The sequence below is a fragment of the Cyrtonyx montezumae genome, unplaced genomic scaffold (assembly GCF_038088225.1).
Source record: "Cyrtonyx montezumae isolate F1298 unplaced genomic scaffold, pur_monq_1.0 scaffold_19, whole genome shotgun sequence".
NCBI classification, from domain to species: domain Eukaryota; kingdom Metazoa; phylum Chordata; class Aves; order Galliformes; family Odontophoridae; genus Cyrtonyx; species Cyrtonyx montezumae.
The window spans coordinates 6,196,266-6,202,265 of record NW_027071925.1 but is presented as its reverse complement, the minus strand read 5'-3'; positions in this window follow the sequence as shown (position 1 = coordinate 6,202,265).

Genomic DNA, 6,000 nt, shown 5'->3' with positions numbered 1-6,000 from the left:
ACCTTAAGGAAAAAAACAATCAAACAACCGCAAGACTGAACTGTATCACCACAAAATGACAAAGTAATTTGAAAAGCAGAAGCCAGGCATTGCTTGGTATCTCTAAAAATGCCCTCTGATGTGCACGCCAGGTGCCTGTTGCACGAGGAAATTGCTAGTACTTGTTCACAATGAGAAATATTGGTTGGTGGAGAGCTGGGGGTGCACCCAAGCAATCCTGCACCCCAGGATCAGCCCCAGGTATGCTCACAAGTCAGACTGGGCTTATGTTCATCTTACTCCACGTCAATTAAAGCCAATAGGATCTCAGAACACCATTCCCATGTGCAGGATGGGAGCTCGGGGCTGGCAGAGGCCCTAAGCTGAGTGCTGCATCACCCACGAGCAGCACCTGCAGCAGCTCCAGCACAACACTCTGTCCCAACACACCTTTCCATCAAGAAAGACATTAAGAATTCATATCCACACCCCTAAGGAAGCAGCCCTGGGCCTCTGGTGCCTGCACCCTGGGAGCAGCTCTGCAGCAAGCCCTGCTTTCTCCGTTATCTCTCAGACAACACACACATTCAGCTTCCCCCCTTCACTGTATTTTAATACAGCAATCTATTTTTGGAGCACCGACCTCATCTAACTGAAGAAACACAAGAGGTTGCTCGGATGTCAGCACTGTTGCCATGAGCTGTGCTTGAAGCACTCCAAGGGAGCAGAGTGCTCGTGCAGGGCTCTATCAGCACGGTGCAGTGAGCGTGGGGAGGCCCCAAAATGGCACTGCATGGTGCTTGGTGCTGAGTGCTTGCTCCCAGGAGAGAGAGAGGAGCTCCTCTGAGGTCCCCAGTGACAACCAGTGCATCAAAGCAGCAAACCCAGCGCTTGGTCACACTCTGCAGTTTTAACAGCAAGCTGATTTGATGGGAATCAATCACTGAGGCCATTTAGTGCTCCTTTAATGACGTTTTAGCCGCTAAGAAAGCAAAACGACAACAAATCCGACAACAGTAACCCCGCATCTTCGCTGGAACTCATTCACACTTCCATTCACACCGCTTGGGGCTGGAGGGAGTCAAAAATGAACCCATTTATTTCTTGGCACTGCATCGGTCCCCCCCAGATGAGGCAGCGGTGCTGCACAGCATCACGGAGTGGGGGGTGCACAGTGCCCAGGGCAGGAGAAGCTGCCCCAGGAGCCTGCAAAACCTGCCCCACTGCAGCACAGCACTGCACAGGAGAAAGCTCAGCCTGCAAACGTCCCCAGGCGCTGCACCGACAGATGCGGCTGGAACACGGCTCCCCGGCCAAAGCAATCCCAGGGTCATTACTGCTCTCCTAATTAACCGCACGTAGGAAACGCTAGCGCTTCTCCGAGGGAAGAAAACAAGCGGCAGCGCTGCTCACGAAGGGATCCCGCAGCCCAGACACCGGCCTGCCACCGCTCGGAGCTGCACGCACACGGCTCAGCTCCCCTCGGCAGATCTCTGCGGACCCGCACAGCCCCGCAACGCGGACCGGGGCAGCACCGCATCCCCCTCGGTCCCTCCGCGCAGCGAACACCGAACGCACCGCAATAAGCAAACACCCTCTGCTACACAGTAGCGACGGACACAGGTGCAAGAAAACTCCTCCTCTTCCTCCCTTTCTGTTCCCCCCCCCCTTCCTTTTTATTTATTTTTTTTCCTTCTTTCTTTTTTTATTTTTCCCCTTCTCCCACCCCCCATCCTGCTTTACCCTCTCCTCCTCCTCAACCATCTCGAGGCCGCTCCCCCGGTGCTATCACCGCCGCTCCCGTTCCCCACCTGCGGTACTCAGGGCCCGGTCCGGTCCGGGGACGCGGCGGAGGCAGCGGGGACGCAGCGCGGGGCCGGGCAGCCCGGAGCCACCGCCCCGGGGCGGAGCGGGACGAACGGAGCCTCCCCAAGGGGATGGAGGGTGTTCGGGATGGGGGGTGGGGCTTGTGGGTGGGGGCAGTTCGGATGGGGGGGGGTGTTTGTGAGAGATCTCAGGTGGAGGGGGGTGAGGGTTGGATGGAGGGGTCGTGATGGGGAGTTGTGGATGGAAGGGGATTTGGGTTATGGATGGGGGTGATTCTGGATAGGACCCTATGGGGGAGGGGGGTCTTGGATGGAGGGGTTTGGATGGGGGGGGGGTCACAATGTGGTGGGGTTCTGATTAGGAGAGTCCTGGATGGGGGATACTGGATGGAGGGTTCTGGGTGGGGGTTCCCCACTGGAGCTTCATGGCAGAGTGGGAGCCCCCACTGCAGACCCAGTGCTGTGCTCGCTATCTGCTTCCAGAACTTTCTGTGGTTTTATTGCATTATCAAAACAAAACAAAACAAAACAAAAAAAGCACTGAAAATGCTGCTCAGAGCAGCAGCCACTGAGCTCCCAGCACTTTATTTGTATGCCACTATGACACATAGCACAAGGCACAGAGTGTGGCTGTAGACCTCTGTATATCTGTACATCTCTGTATCTACATTTTGACATATTCATATATATGTATATCTATACATCTATGCCTTATTGATAATAAGATGACACGCCTTGCAAAAGAAAGAAGGGAAGAGCAATAAATACGGATGTTCTAATTAAATAGTGTTGTTTGTTTAATGGAGAGTGAGTAAATAAAGGGCATCGTAACTTCAATAAGAAAAAGAAGAGCAAACTTCTTATCGTCATCCAACGAGCATCAAACAGCACAGAAGTCTGGAGCTGAGCTCTTCTGGTCACTTTGATGTCTGTTGTGGTCTCTTTTCATACTTGGAAAGTTCTAAGTGCTCCTGGTTGTGTCCTACCTGCAGAGCTCTGAACTGAAGCTCAGTCACTGGGGGAAGGATTGGGGTGGAGGGATTGGGGGGGGGGGGGGGCTGCAGCCATCGGCACAGTGCAGTGCAAGGAAACACAACTAGTCTGCACACAGCATAGGAGTGGTGCAGGAGCTTCAAAACGATGGGCTGTGCCACCTGGGGTGACAGCATCCTGCAATAGGGAATGCAATTTGGCTGAGCCACCCATTGGGTGCTGCTGCAGCATCAGTGCAAAGGAGTGAAGCCAACAGAGCGCTGAAAAGAAAAAAGCCATACGATTGCAGAGGGCTGTATGCAAATCTTGGGTGGCATCCCTGCTTGCCCTGTGTCCTGCGGCCAGAGAGGGGAGCTCTGCTCATCCCTCCCTACACCGCGCACACCAGGATGGAGAAATTCAGAACTGGAGTCAAATGGCTGCACTGGGAACGAGCTGATTCTCCAGTTTCAGTTCGGTGGATGCATCCCTTCTGTACCTGATGGTGTTTGTGTCATGGGGGGAGCTGTTCCAAAAATGAGTAGCTGGAATGGGCTAGTTTTAATTAACCAAATTGCACATCTGCAGCAGTCAGGTAGCTTTGTCTGCAAGCAGTTATTGCAGCCCCTGGGGCAGAGGGAATGGCTGTAAGACAGAAAATTTCCCCTGTATGTACTGGAAATAATGTGTTTGCCTCAATGAGCCTGAATATAAGCAGAGAGAGTGCATTTGAGTTATCTAACCCCAGATCCCAGAGTGCTGCCTCAGGAGCCCTGCAACAGTAAATCAGAGCACCTCTTTTCGTGGCTTGCCTCTTTCTGTGAGCTGGAAGGAAGCTAAAAATGGACTGTGCAAACACTGTACTCCTTCAGCCTCACTGTGAGTGGTCCACAAGCACTGTTCCTGTGCCCAGCTGAGATGAGTGCTCACAGTTTTGTAGCGTGTTCCTCTCCACTGATCAGCTCCGGCCCCAATTACACTGAGAGCTGCATCAACATAACAAGGGTTGAATGAAGCACTTCCACAAGCAGAGATGAGGTGAGAACAGTTCGTACCATGCCATAAGCCCATCTCCATCCTGACACCTTGCAGGCAGCAGTGCTGCCAGTGCCCACCTGCCTGGGGGTGCTCCTGGAGCTGCACCCTCCACCAGGTGCCCCTTTTGCAGAAGCATCTGCATGGTCCAGAGGAATGAGCTGTGGTTTTGGGTTTTTTTAAAGGAAAACAGCTTGTTTTGCTGCAAAACAAAAACACAAAACAAGGAGTGTTTGAGGTAAGGTGCTTTTAAAAGTCGATGCTGAGAGTCTGGTTCTTGCCATGTATCATGAGCAGCAGAAAGAAGCGATCAGGGAAAAGCAGTGAGACACAGAGTCCAAAGTGCAGTGTGGTGCCACAGGGAGAGAAACCTCACATACAGCACTGCTGTGCCAACAGCAGGGTGCCAGCCAGGCAGGTGACACGTGGGGACAGTGTCTCTGCTGGGACAAAGGTTGCACCCATCTGCAGGAGAGCTGTGCCCAATGCCAGGGCTGTGCTCCACTTCCCACTGCCATGGGGACAGTGCTGGGTATGACTCGAAGGATGCTTCAGCATCCCAGGTAGAGCTGAGGGATGCCTGTGTGGAGCTGGGCTTGCACTGAGAGGGCTGGGCTGGGACTGCAGGCTGAGCCGAGTGCTCGTGAGATGCCTGAAGGATGCATGTTGGTCAATTGTTTGCCCAGAGTAAACAGACATACATATACCAATATAGATACATGAAAAACTGAGAGATATTTGCTGCATCCACACCTGCTCTAGAAAGCAGAGGAGAAAACAGCTCCCAAGTGAATGGTTTCCAGTGGTATGAGACTGTTCCGTTTGTCATTAGCCTCACATGTATCAAAACTAATGACAGTCACCATACTTGGCTCTTACATTCCATAACCCTCATCAGTTTGAGCTGGAGCACCTCCATCACCATCCCTTTTCTTTAGGAGAGCAACATCACCCTCACTTTGCTGGACAAGTGTTCCCAGCCCATTCTTCTGATCCAGCAGTGCTCAGAGCTCTAAGATGTTGGGTATTAGGAACAATTTATTCTCAGAAACAGCAGTGGGGCATTGGCACAGTCTGTCCGGGGAATGGTGGGGTCACCTGGAGGTGTTCTGGAACTGCAGAGCTGTGGCACTGAGGGACGTGGTCAGTGGGCACAGTGGGGGTGGGCTGGGGTTGAAGTTGGGGATGTCTTTTCCAACCTCCGTGATTCAGTGATTCTGTTATTATTTCTTTGGTTATTGAGTTGTGAGCAGGTTTTGCACGTTGGCCTTGGACACTTCTATGTTCTGCAGGCGGACCTGGGGCCCTGTCCCCTCTGCACATAGGGTGCCACAGCTCTGGCTGTGGTGTACCCCTGCTTCTCTCTCCCATGTAAGCTCTGGGGTGGGAAAACTCTCAGCACGCACGCAAAAATGGTAGAGAAGCAAGTGCCAGAGGCAGAGCAGACAAAAGGCACAGTGTGCCTGAGCCTAGAGGCTTTCAGCCTGCTCACAGCTTGCAGTTCCCTTTAATTTAGGGAACAAAGGAACGCGGGATATTGCCCAGCACCATTCAGGCCGTGGGGAGCAGATGGCCGAGCTCATGCTCATTGTTTCTCACCTCCTCTCTCCTGAAGCGTTTTTTTCCTCCTCAGCATCTGCAGCACTGTTTGGCTCTCCCTCGAGCTCCTTCCCTAACAAACAGCCCTTTGCCCACTGCTCCTGCTGGGAGGGTTTCCCCCTGATCCCTCCCTGTGCCTATTCCCAGCACTCCGCATCTTCTGCACGCGATGCACCCCAGCAGCAGGAGGTGATGCCTTCACATGACCCCACGGTGTCCGCAATGGAAACACAGCAGAAATCCACCGCTGTAAGAGGAAACTCATGCAGGGGAAAGCATCCAGGTCTGTGGACACAGCAGGGATGAGCTCCTGGCCTGTGGGTTATTTGCCAGCAATCGTTGGTGCGCACACCTCTGCTGCAGCTCTGACTGTGCCTTTGCTGTGCTGAACTCCCCCAGTGCCCCAAGCAAAGTGCAGGCTGCGAGCAAACACACTTCTGACACAGCAGGATGATGACAGTGATGCCCCCTCCTGCGTTTGATTTCATGTGTTGTGAGATCCCACTCTTGCACAAGGTGCACTGCAGGCTCCTCCTGCAGCTCCTACATCTGTGCCATTCCAGAGCTGATCTCTCTATTCTGCTTCAGC